General features: G+C 39.2%; 1 protein-coding gene and 2 long non-coding RNA genes across 3 annotated transcripts in view; 2 read left to right on the top strand and 1 right to left on the bottom strand.

Moving 5' to 3' along the window:
• The window catches only part of LOC106080611 (M-phase inducer phosphatase), a 549,197-nt gene that overhangs the window by 390,392 nt on the left and 146,366 nt on the right, over positions 1 to 12,439 (bottom strand). The window lies entirely within an intron of this gene.
• On the top strand, positions 1,087 to 1,906 carry LOC106080612 (uncharacterized). Its single transcript, XR_001220240.2, has 2 exons — positions 1,087 to 1,618; positions 1,701 to 1,906. It is a non-coding gene; the product is annotated as an uncharacterized LOC106080612 (long non-coding RNA).
• LOC106080615 (uncharacterized) lies at positions 4,096 to 4,746 on the top strand. Its single transcript, XR_001220243.2, has 2 exons — positions 4,096 to 4,459; positions 4,544 to 4,746. It is a non-coding gene; the product is annotated as an uncharacterized LOC106080615 (long non-coding RNA).

The following is a 12,439-nucleotide window of genomic DNA, read 5'->3' as shown; positions in this document are numbered from 1 at the left end:
CGAGGGCGGGTTACTGGCCCAGCGCCCCAACCGCATTGGTTTTGTGAGACTGCACACGTATCCCTCGTTGTGGCGAGCCGCTTGCTCCAAGATCCGACGCTCGCCGCTCGCCGCCAGCCGCCCCTAACCTGGGAACAGACGCTGATGTTGGCCATCGGTTATTTGAAGGCGCCAATAACTTGCCTTGTCATCTCGAGCATCATTGGCACTCAGTATTTAATTAAGAGCCGGTGCCACCTGACTCCCCACTGAGACACTGCTCTCGAGAATCGCTGACTGCCTGCGGCCGCATTTGCAGCTACTCCGCATAAAAACGGAGCTTTCCACCATCCGCAATCTGTGGACGGTAGCTTTCAGCTAACCATCCGCAACCTGTGCCCGGTAGCAAAGCTTCCCGTGATAAAGAAGGACACCACACAAGTCGGATCTCAAAGTTCCAGCCTGTGTGGTGCTCATAGTTATCCCGTATCGGCCGGGCAACAATGATACCACGGAAATGATTTTTGAAGAATGTGAAGGCAGCAGTTCATGGGTAACGAGTTGAAGTAATGAAGAGCGGAAGCTATGCGATGACCGGGCTTATGCATCAGTTCTTTTGAGCCATGTGAATTAAAGAACGCATACTCGGTGATGGGAACCTCAAAGTAAGTAATTAAGTTAGCAAGTAAATAAGTCAAGTCATACTTAACAACTTTTCACAAGTCTTGTCTGCCGTATTAGTAGCTTCAGTAGCTTCAGTAGCTTTTCGACACTCTTGGCCGCACTACGGGTTCCCAGAGGGCATTCGATACCCAAGTACAGATTTTCCACCATATTTCATTGTGCCGTTATATCATATCGGGCGGCGTTCTATAGTTCCCTGTAATTTTTTTTTTGCTTTCTATTAGAGCTATGTCAGGTTATAGACCGATTCGGACCGTACTTGGCACAGCTGTTGGAAATCATAACAGAACACGAGATGCAAAATTTCAGCCAAATCGAACAAAAATTGAGGCTTCCTAGGGCTCAAGAAGACAAAATGATTATACCCCCATTCATCGATGGTGGATACAAAAAGGAGGAATTCGTGGCTATGGCGATGGAAGTTCCAAGATTAACTTGAAAGTTGTTCCGTGATGTATGATATATTAAGCGATTTGCCGTTCTTCTATCGCTACGGGTGCTTCATTAAAAAAACACTTAGTTGAAAAGCTTGAATAATTTACCTGTTTTCATTGGCAGTAACCAGCTAATATTTTTTGAAAATTTCCACATACGCCCTGAGCAATCGCAGAGGTGAAGGTTATATAGCACTGCCTAGCACCAGATAACGTTTTGTAAATATTGCACGCCATTTCGCTATCCCCTATTTGAATTTTCGCATTTTAATTGGGCAAATGGAGATTTTGCCAACAAGTATTGGTATTGCATGGTGATATTGAGCTATTGACTGAAGTATGGTATAAATAGCGATTCGGGCAGTGTTTCAAAATATTGTAAAAATTAACCATCACAAAATAGCATGAAGTATACAACTGGAAAAAGCTGTCTGGCATTAATATTTTTTGCCATTATTGCCTTAACTCTGTGCATGGCTAATGCTCAATATGTTGGTTCCTGTGGTCCCCAAGGTCCTTTGGTAAGTATAGAATTTCTTTGCATAAGGAAATAAGGGGCTATTATTTTAATTCTCTTTCATTAACAACGAAAATCAAAAACAGTGTTCTCGGGACTCGGATTGTGAATCAGGAGTATGCCGTATAGGACAATTTCCAGGAAGCAAATAATAGCTCAGACGAAAAGTTTCCACCAGCTGGAAGGCAAAAATATTGGGCTTAACTTAAAAAAAAACTATTTTTGTATGATACTTGAAAATATTTTTACCATGGAATAGAAAAATTAAAAAATCTACAACTAATTCGGCTAATTTTGTGTGTTTCAATGAAATGCTTATTTTATGTCTTTAGTTGCCAAAACTGGCCATCAGGGCAATAACAATCAGGACGGTAAGGTGACTAAGAGTCTTGCAGTGTAAGAATGAGATTCCATCTTCTCTGAGGATGCCACGATCCCTAGCTGGGAATGAGCAAGCAGACGAAACCTGCCGTCAATAAACTTGGTTAACCCGAAACTTTTCGAGTCGACTCAGTCCTAGTTAAGGGCTTGGGCGACGAATGCGCATGTACCCTGGGGAACAGCGAAACAGTCGGTAGGACCGCCGAAGATCTTATGGGGGTATCCAGATCAAAAACATTTTGTTTATATAAAAACAAAGTGCGAAAAAGACTGATGACATTTTAAATGCAAAGTTCTTAGAGCAACTCATCCTTATTTTCCTACCATCTTTTCATTTACCATTTTCTTTTGAAGATTCGGTCTAAGAAAAAAAACATATAAAAGCGTGCTAAGTTCGGCCGGGCCGAATCTTACATACCCTCCACCATGGATCGCATTTGTCGAGTTCCCTTTTTAGGCAAACAAAGGATAAAAGAAAATAATTGCTATGCTATTGTAGCTATATCAAGTCATGGTCCGATTCGGACTTGAATGTTAGTGACCATTGAAGAAGTCATTGTGTCAAATTTCAGCTAAATCGAAAAGGAATTTGCGCCTTCTAGGGACTCAAGAAGTAAAATAGGGAGATTGGTTTATAGGGGAGGTGTATCAAGCTATAGATCGATTCATATTTGAAACGCATGTTGAAGGTCATGGGAGAAGTCATTGTACAAAATTTGAGCCAAATCGGAAAATAATTGCGCCCTCTAGAGGCTGAAGAAGTCAAGATCCCAGATCGGTTTATATGGTAGCTATATCAGGTTATGGATCAATTTGAACCATATGTGGCACAATTGTTAGAAGAATTTTGCACAAATTCTTTTTATTAGTGTAGATCGGTTGGGACTGTAAATGGGCCAAATCGGTTTATGTTTCGATATAGCTGCCATATAAACCGATCTTGGGTCTTGACTTCTCGGGCCTCTAGAGTACGCAATTCTCGTCCGATTTCACTGAAATTTTGCACGTGGTATTTTGGTATCATTTCCAACAATTGCGCTAAGTATGGTTCAAATCGGTCCATGTTATGATATAGCTGCCATATAACCCGATCTTGCGTCTGACTTCTTGAGCCTCTAGCGGGCGCAATTCTAGTCCGATTTGACTGAAGTTTTGCACGTAGTGTTTTGGTATCAATTCCAACAACTGTGTTAAGTACGATTCAAATTGGTTCATAATTTTGTATAGCTGTCATATAAACCGATCTAGGATTTTGACTTCTTCATCCAGTAGAGCGCACAATTCTCATCCGCTTTGGATGTAATGTTGCATGAGGTGTTTTGTTATGACTTCCAAAAATTGTGCTAAGTATGGCGCAAATCGGTACATAACCTGATATAGCTGTCATATAAACCGATTTGGGATCTTGACCTCTTGAGCCTCTAGAGGGCGCAATTCCCATTTGGTTTGGAATCGATCAATAGCTTGATACAGCTCCCATATAAACCTATCTCCCGATTTTGCTTCTTGAGCCCCTACAAGGCGCAATTCTTATCCGAACGAACTGAAATATTACACAATGATTTCTACAATGTTCCGCATTCATTTATGGTCCGAATCGGACTATAACTTGATATAGCTCCAATAGCATAAAAATTCTTATTCAATATTTTTTGTTTGCCTAAAAAGAGATACCGCGCATAGAACTCGACAAATGCGATCCATGGTGGAGGGCATATAATATTCGGCTCGGTTGAACTTAGCACGCTCTTACTTGTTTCTTCTAACATCCTCTTCATAATTAAGCAGCAGTCATTTTCGCACACAACAGATTTTCAGTAGTAAGCCTGCTACTCTGAACTCGACAAAAGCGATCCATGGTGGAGGGTATATAAGATTCGGCCCGGCCGAACTTAGCATGCTCTTACTTGTTTCTTCTAACATCCCCTTCATAACTAAACAGCAGTCATTTTCAGCAAACAACAGACTTTTCAGCAGTAAGTCTGCTACTCTGAAATTGCAGTACTACTGCTGTAATGGCAGAACTACTGCAACAATAGCAGCAAAATTAGCCACTAATATACAGCAGACAGTGTTTGCTATTTTCAGCACACTTTTTCCTATGAGTGTAGCACTGCCTGGCACCAGATAACGTTTCATAAAAATTGCACGCTAATTCGTTAACCCCTATTAGAATTTTACCATTTCAATTGGGCAAATAGGGATTTTTGCCTACAAGTATTGGTATTGCATGGTGATATAGAGATATTGACTGCATCGTTTGTTCACTTTGGGGAGGTATGGTATAAATAGCGATTCGGGCTGAGTGTTGTTACATTATTGTAAGAAATAACCGTCACTAAGTAACATGAAGTATACAGGTGAAAAAAGCTGTCTGGCATTAATATTTTTTGCCATTATTGCCTTAACTCTGTGCATTGCTAATGCTCAATTAGTTGGTACTTGTGGGCCCCAAGGTAATCCGGTAAGTATAGAATTTCTTTGTATAAGGCAGTTAAAAGGTACTATTTTTTGATGTTCTTTCACTAACAACGAAAATCAAAAACAGTGTTCTCGAGACCAGGATTGTGAAACAAGAGAATGCAATTTTGGATAATTTCCAGGAAGCAAATAATAGCTCAATCGAAAAGTTTACACCAGCTGGAAGGAAAATATATTGGATTTAATTTAAAAAAACTATTTGTTATGATACTTGAAAATATTTTTACCATGGAATAGAAAAATTAAAAAATCTACAACTAATTCGGCTAATTTTGTGTGTTTTAATGAAATGCTAATTTTATGTCATTAGTTGCCAAAACTGGCCATCAGGGCAATAACAACCAGGACGGTAAGGTGACTAACAGTCTTGCAGTGCAAGAATGAGATTACATCTTCTCTGAGGATGCCACGATCCCTAGCTGGGAATGAGCAAGCAGACGAAAACTGCCGTCAATAAACTTGGTTAACCCGAAACTTTTTGGGTCGACTCAGTCCGAGTTAAGGGCTTGGGCGACGAATGCGCCTGTAACCTTGTGGAACAGCGAAACGGTCGGTAGGACCGCCGAAGATCTTATGGGGGTATCCAGATCAAAAACATTTTGTTTATATAAAAACAAAGTGCGAACAAGACTTATGACATTTTAAATGCAAAGTTTTTATAGCAACGCATCCTTATTTTCCTACCATCTTTTCCTGTACTATTTTTTTTGATGATTTGGTCTTACAAAAAAACAAGTAAAAGCGTGCTAAGTTCGGCCGGGCCGAATCTTATATACCCTCCATCATATATCGCATTTGTCGAGTTCTTTTCCCAATATCTCTTTTAGATACACAAAGGATAAAAGAAAAGAATTGCTATAATATTGCAGCTATATCAATATATGGACCATACTTAAATTGAAAGTTGGAGACCATAGTAGAAGTCATTGTGTAATTTTTCAGCCAATTCGAGCAAAAATTGCGCCCTTTAGGGTCTCAAAAGGTAAAATAGAGAGATCGGTTTATATGGTAGCTGTATCTGGCTATAGACCGATTCGCACCATATTTGACACGTATGTTAAAGGTCATGGCAGAAGTCGTTGTAGCAAATTGCAGCCAAATCGGATAATAATTACGCCCTCTGGAGGCTCTAGAAGTCAAGATCCCAGATCGGTTTATATGATAGCTATATCAGCATGCGGATCGATTTGAACTATATTTGCCATAATTGTTAGAAGTCATAACAAAACACGTCATGCAAAATGTCAGCCAAATCAGATAATAATTACGCCCTCTAGTGGTTCACAAAGACAAGATTCAAAATCGGTTTATATGGTAGCTATATCAGGTTATGGACCGATTTAAACCATTCTGGGCACAGTCGTTGGAAGTCATAACGAAACACGTCATGCAAAAATGCAGCCAAATCGGATAAAAATTACGCCCTCGAGGAGCTAAAGAAGTCAAGATCCAAGATCGATTTATATGGTAGCTATATCAGGTCATGAATCGATTTGAACCATATTTGGCACAATTGTTAGAAGTCATAACAAAACACGTCATGCGAAATTGCAGCCAAATCAGATAAAAATTACGCCCTCTAGTGGTTCAAGAAGTCAAGATTTAAGATCGGTTTATATGGTAGCTATATCAGATTATGGACCGATTTAAACCATACTGAGCACAGTTGTTGGAAGTTTTAACGAAACACGCCGTGCATAATTTCAGCTAAATCGGATGGGAATTGCACCCTCTAGAGGTTCCGGAAGTCAGTACCCCAGATCGATTTATATAGCGGCTATATCAGGTTATGGATCGAGTTTAACCATATTTGGCACAATTGTTAGAAGTCATAACAAAACACGTCATGCGAAATTTCAGCCAAATCAGATAAATATTACGCCCTCTAGAGGCTCCAGAAGTCAAGACCCCAGATCGTAGCCAAATTGGATACTAATTACGCCCTTTGCAGGCTCAAGAAGTCAAGATCCAAATGGGTTTATATGGTAGCTATATCAGGTTATGGATCGATTTTAACCATATTTGGCACAAATGTTAGAAGTCATAACAAAACACGTCATGCGAAATTTCAGCCAAATCAGATAAGAATTACGCCCTCATGCGGTTCAAGAAGTCAAGATACAAGATCGGTTTATATGGTAGCTTTACATATATATAGCCAAATCGAATAAAAATTACGCCCTCTAGGAGCTTAAGAAGTCAAGACCCAAGATCGGTTTATATGGTAGCTATACCAGATTATGAACCGATTTGAATCATACTTAGTACAGTTGTTGAAAGTGATACCAAAACACTACGTGCACAATTTCAGTCAAATCGGACGAGAATTGCGCCCTCTAGAGGCTCAAGACGTCAAGACCCAAGATCGGTTTATATGGCAGCTATATCAAAACATGGACCGATATGGTCCATTTACAATCCCAACTCACCTTTACATATAGGAATTATTTGTGCAAAATTTCAAGCGGCTAGCTTTACTCCTTCGAAAGTTAGGGTGATTTCGACAGATAGACGGACGGACATGGCTAGATCGACTTAAAATGTCATGACGATCAAGAATATATATATACTTTATGGGTTCTTAGACGAATATTTCAAGGAGTTACAAACAGAATGACGAAATTAGTATATCCCTATCCTATGGTGGAGGGTATAAAAACATAAATAATCTGTAATTTTTGCCTAAGGCCAATGAATAATAACATTATGTAAGATTTGCCCTTAAACAACCAAGATTCAAAAACAGAAGCATTTGAATACGCCCCAACTTCATCGCTAACACTACAACAGTAATGCCCAAAAACAAAAAAACTCACTAAACAATCAATTACACATCGACAAAATGTAACACTAACGCCCTCTGTGAATGCCTGCAAGCACTTGGTGCAATTGGATTTCAACATGTGACTGACTGACTGGCTAAACGTCTGCCCACAAATCCTATCCGTTCACTAAACTAAGTGACTGTCCGTCCGTCACATCGCTCCATTCGGCTTCTGCTTTAAAGTGTGAAAATCAAAACAAACAACAACAACAAACAAATCTTTGTTAATTTGTTAGAGAAGGAACAAGTTGAGGGAGTGGACGGACATGACAAGTAAAATATGAGGCCTACAAGTTACAACGAATCACAACAACATTAAACCCTCTAAACAGGTACATTTTTTCAATTTTCTTGTGTTCCTACTTTAGGGGCCTGCTCAAGAAGCCCAAAATGAGAGACTCAAAGAGCAAAGAAATTCCTATACACTTACCCACGCACACACACACACACAAGCCCATGCAACGAAGGTGTTTAAAGGGAAAGATAAAAAATTCCCCTCAAATTTCCCCTAAGACAGGCTCAATATACTGTGACGGGGAAATTTGGCTAAAGAATAATCGCCGATAAATGGAAACGGCAACCTGTTAAGGAGAAAATCTAACAGGAACCTGTTAAACAAAGACTATGGAATGGAAAAGTCCGAGGGAAAAACTAATCAGAAGACTGCAGGTAATAGAGAGAGAGGCATGGGACCCTCTCTCGTGCCTCAATGGATTTTGTAACGGAAATTTTGAGTTAACATGTGACATAGCAGGTCAAAGGAGAATGAAAAAAGGGAGTTTGTTGAATTTTTATAAAAGAAAACAATTTTTTTTAAATAAACTTTCTTGAATTATGTAGTCTTAAATTTTTATATTTAATGGAAGTCTAAAAGGGATCAGAGTCTTATAAAACTTCCAGAATTTACCAACTAGTGAAAAATTTATTTTATAAGAAGTTGTCTGGCAATTTTATGTGAAGTAAAATCAATTCATATTCCTAAAATATCCCGATTTTGTTGAAATTTCAAAAGTAAGTATCTGACTATATCTGATCTGATCTGACTATAATTGTATATAACTGCCATTTTGACTGATTTAAGGTCTTGGACGCAAGAAATTCGTAAAAATTTGTTGGACGACAATTGGCCCAGACCCTTATTACTTCTATACACAGGTCCCTATCGGACCATATTTACACACAGGTGCAGTATTGACCTAGGAGGCCATCGTGGCGCAGAGTTATCAAGGAGTTATCTTTATCCATTCTCAAATGACATATTGTTATACCCACCACCATGGGTGTATACAAATCTTGTCATTCCGTGTGTAACACCTCGAAATATTTATCTGCGACCCCATAAAGTATGATATTATGATTTGGATATAGCCCCCTTATAAACCGATCATACGAATTGACTTCTTGAGCCCCTAAAAGCCTCAATTTTCATCCGATTTGGTTAAATTTTGGAACAAGAACTTAAGTTATGACTTACAACAACCATGCCAAGTATGATCTTAATCGGTCTATAAACCCATATAAACCTATCCTCGGATTTGACTTCTTGAGCTTTTAGAAGCCTCAATTTTCTTCCGATTTGGCTGAAATTTAGAACAAAGACTTGAGTTATGACTTCCAACATCCATGCCAAATATGATCCGAATCGGTCTATAAACCGATATAGCCACCATATAAACCGATTCCCCGATTTGACTTCTTGAGCACTTAGAAGCCTCAATTTTCATCCGATTTGGAAGAAATTTGGTATGAAGACATGAGATATAGCTTCAAACATCCATGCCAACAATGATCCGCATCGGTCTATAAACAGATAAAGCCTCCATATAAACCGATTCCCCGATTTGACTTCTTGAGCACTTAGAAGCCTCAATTTTCATCCGATTTGGATGAAATTTGGTATGAAGATATGAGATATAACTTCAAACATCCATGCCAACAATGATCCGAATCGGTCTATAAACAGATATAGCCTCCATATAAACCGATCTCTGGGTTTGCCTTCTGGAGCCTCTAGAAACGTAAATTTTCACCTTATTTGGGTGAAATTTTACCCAAAACCCAATCTTATGACTCAGGGAGGCTTAAAATAACTCACTGTTTCAAATTTCAGCGAAATTGGGTAATAAATAAAGCTTTTATGGTCTTCAGACCCTTTGTCGGGAGATCGGTCTATATGGTAGCTATATCTACATATAGTCCGATCTGAACCATATTTAGATCAGTTGTCGGGAATCCTTAGACTACTTACTGTTTCAAATTTCAGCAAAATCGGATGGAAAAATATGAACATTTTTATGGGCATTAGACCCTTTATCGAAAATCGGTCTATATAGCAGCTATATGCAAATAGGGTCCGATTTAGCCCGTTCAAAAACTTAACCAGCGTGCATATTTGTGCCAAATTTCTGCTCAATATCTCAGTTTTTGCAGGTTCTAGAGTGATTAAATGGATGGATGGACGGACCGACGGACAGACACACGGACATTGTCTTAGAATTTTACGACGATCCGATTACACTACAGGTCGCAATTTCCATCCGATCGTCTTCAAATTTAGTACAGGCATGTTTTTCGGCCTAAAGACGAAGCCTATTGAAATCGAAAAAAAAATCGGTTAAGTTTTGAATATAGCTACCATATACATATTCGTCCGATTTGCAGTAATAATGCAATAAAATTGTCATTTGTTAACCGATGCTCTTATAATTAAGTAGGAAGGATTTTCTTATGGCTCTCGATATTACTGGTGAATTTTATAGAAATCGGTTCAGATTTAGATATAGCTGCCGTATATATATATATATATATATATATATATATATATATAGCCCGATTTTCACTCCCAGAGCCACTGCAAGCGCATTTATTGACCAATCTTCCCAAAATTGTAGGCAGCTCATTCATAAAATGCTCATTCGTTAACAGATTCCCCTCGAATTGCGGCAGGAAGGATTTTCTTATGATTCTTAATTGCGGCCGGGATTTCTTTGAATTCTAGCCTTCGCTCGCCGAACTATTTCAGAAGTTGATGTCGTTTTCTTTTTATACCACTACCATAGCGTTGGGCAACGCTATCATTATAATAATTTGTGGTACTATACACATACATTTTGTTAACTTTGATGTGTTTAAGTTCGCCAGTTTGGATTTTCCAGGCAAAAAAAAAACGCAATCACTATATTACACCTGAATTTCAACACGAATGACTTTCTTTTGAAATAAACTCTGAAGCAAATGCTTTTGGTGACTGTTACAAGCGATGTCAATCAAAAACACATAGCATGTAGCTGTCATTATACCCACCACCTAAGGATGAGGGTTAAAGAAATATCCATTTCCGACCCTACAAAGTATATTCATGATCAGCGTAAAAATCTAAGACCATCTAGCCATGTCTGTCCGTCTGTCTGTTGAAATCACGCTACAGTCTTTAAAAATAGAGATATTGAGTTGAAATTTTGCACAGATTCTTTTTTTGTCCATAAGCTGGTTAAGTTCGAAGATGGGCTATATCGGACTATATCTTCATATAGCTCCGTATAGACCGATCCGCCGATTAAGGGTCTTAGCCACATAAAAGACACATTTGTTATCCGATTTTGCTGAAATTTGGGACAGTGAGTTGTGTTAGGCCCTTCAATATCCTTCAACAATTTGGCCCAGATAGGTCCAGATTTGGTTATAGCTGTCATATAGACCGATCTGCCGATCCAGATTTGGTTATAGCTGTCATATTATCCGATTTTGCTTAAATTTGGGACAGTGAGTTGTGTTAGGCCCTTCGACATCAATCATAAATTTGGCCCAGATAGGTTCAGATTTAGTTATAGCTGTCATATAGACCGATCTGCCGATTTAGGGTTTTAGGCCCATAAAAGCCACATTTAATATCCGATTTTGCTGAAATTTGGGACAGTGAGTTGTGTTAGGCCCTTCAGTATCTTTCATCAAGTTGGCCCAGATCGGTCCAGATTTGGATATAGCTGCCATATAGACCGATCTGCCGATTTTGGGTCCTAGGCCCATAAAAGCCACATTTATTATCCGATTTTACTGAAATTTGGGACAGTGAGTTGTGTTAGGCCATTCAAAATCTTTCATCAATTTGGCCCAGATCGGTCCAGATTTGGATATAGCTGCCATATAGACCGATCTGCCGATTTAGGGTCTTAGGCCCATAAAAGCCACATTTCTTTTCCGATTTTACTGAAATTTGGGACAGTGAGTTGTGTTAGGCTCTTCGGCATCCTTCGTCAATTTGGCTCAGATCGGTCCAGATTTGGATATAGATGCTATATAGGCCGATCCTCCGATTTAGGGTCTTAGGTCCATAAAAACCACATTTATTAGCCGATATTGCTGAAATTTGGGACAGTGAGTTGTGTTAGGCTCTTCGGCATCCTTCGTCAATTTGGCTCAGATCGGTCCAGATTTGGATATAGCTGCCATATAGACTGATCTTCCGATTTAGGGTGAAGGCACATAAAAGCCACATTTATTATCCGTTTTGCTGAAATTATGGGACTGTGAGTTACCTAAGGCCATACGACATCTTTCTTTAATTTGGCCCTGATCGGTTCAGATTTGGATATAGCTTCCATATGGACCGATTTCTCGATTAAAGGTTTTGGGCCCATAAAATGCGTATTTATTGTCCAATGTCGCCTAAATTTGGGATAGTAAGGTAGGTCAACTCCATTGACATACTTCTACAATATGGCATAGATTGGTCCAGATTTGGATACAGCTGCCTTATAGGCCGATCTCTCGATTTAAGGTTTTGGGCCCATAAAAGCCACATTTATTATATGATTTTGCTGAAATTTGGGACAGAGAGTTGTGTTAGGCCCTTTGACATCCTTCATCAATTTGGCCCAGATCGGTGCAGATATGAATATAGATTTAGGGTTGTGAGCCCATAAAAAGCGCATTTATTGTCCGATGTCGTCGAAATTTGGGACAGTGAGTTGTGTTAAGACTTTCGACATAATTTTTTAATTTAGCCCAGATCGGTTAAGATTTGGATATAGCTGCCATATAGACCGATCTGTGGATTTAAGGTTTTGGGGCCATAAAAGGCGCATTTATTGTCCGATTTCGCCGAAATTTGGGGCAGTGAGTTGTGGTAGGCTCTTCGAC

This window comes from Stomoxys calcitrans, chromosome 2, assembly GCF_963082655.1.
Source record: "Stomoxys calcitrans chromosome 2, idStoCalc2.1, whole genome shotgun sequence".
NCBI lineage: Eukaryota > Metazoa > Arthropoda > Insecta > Diptera > Muscidae > Stomoxys > Stomoxys calcitrans.
This window is presented reverse-complemented; position numbering and strand designations above follow the sequence as displayed.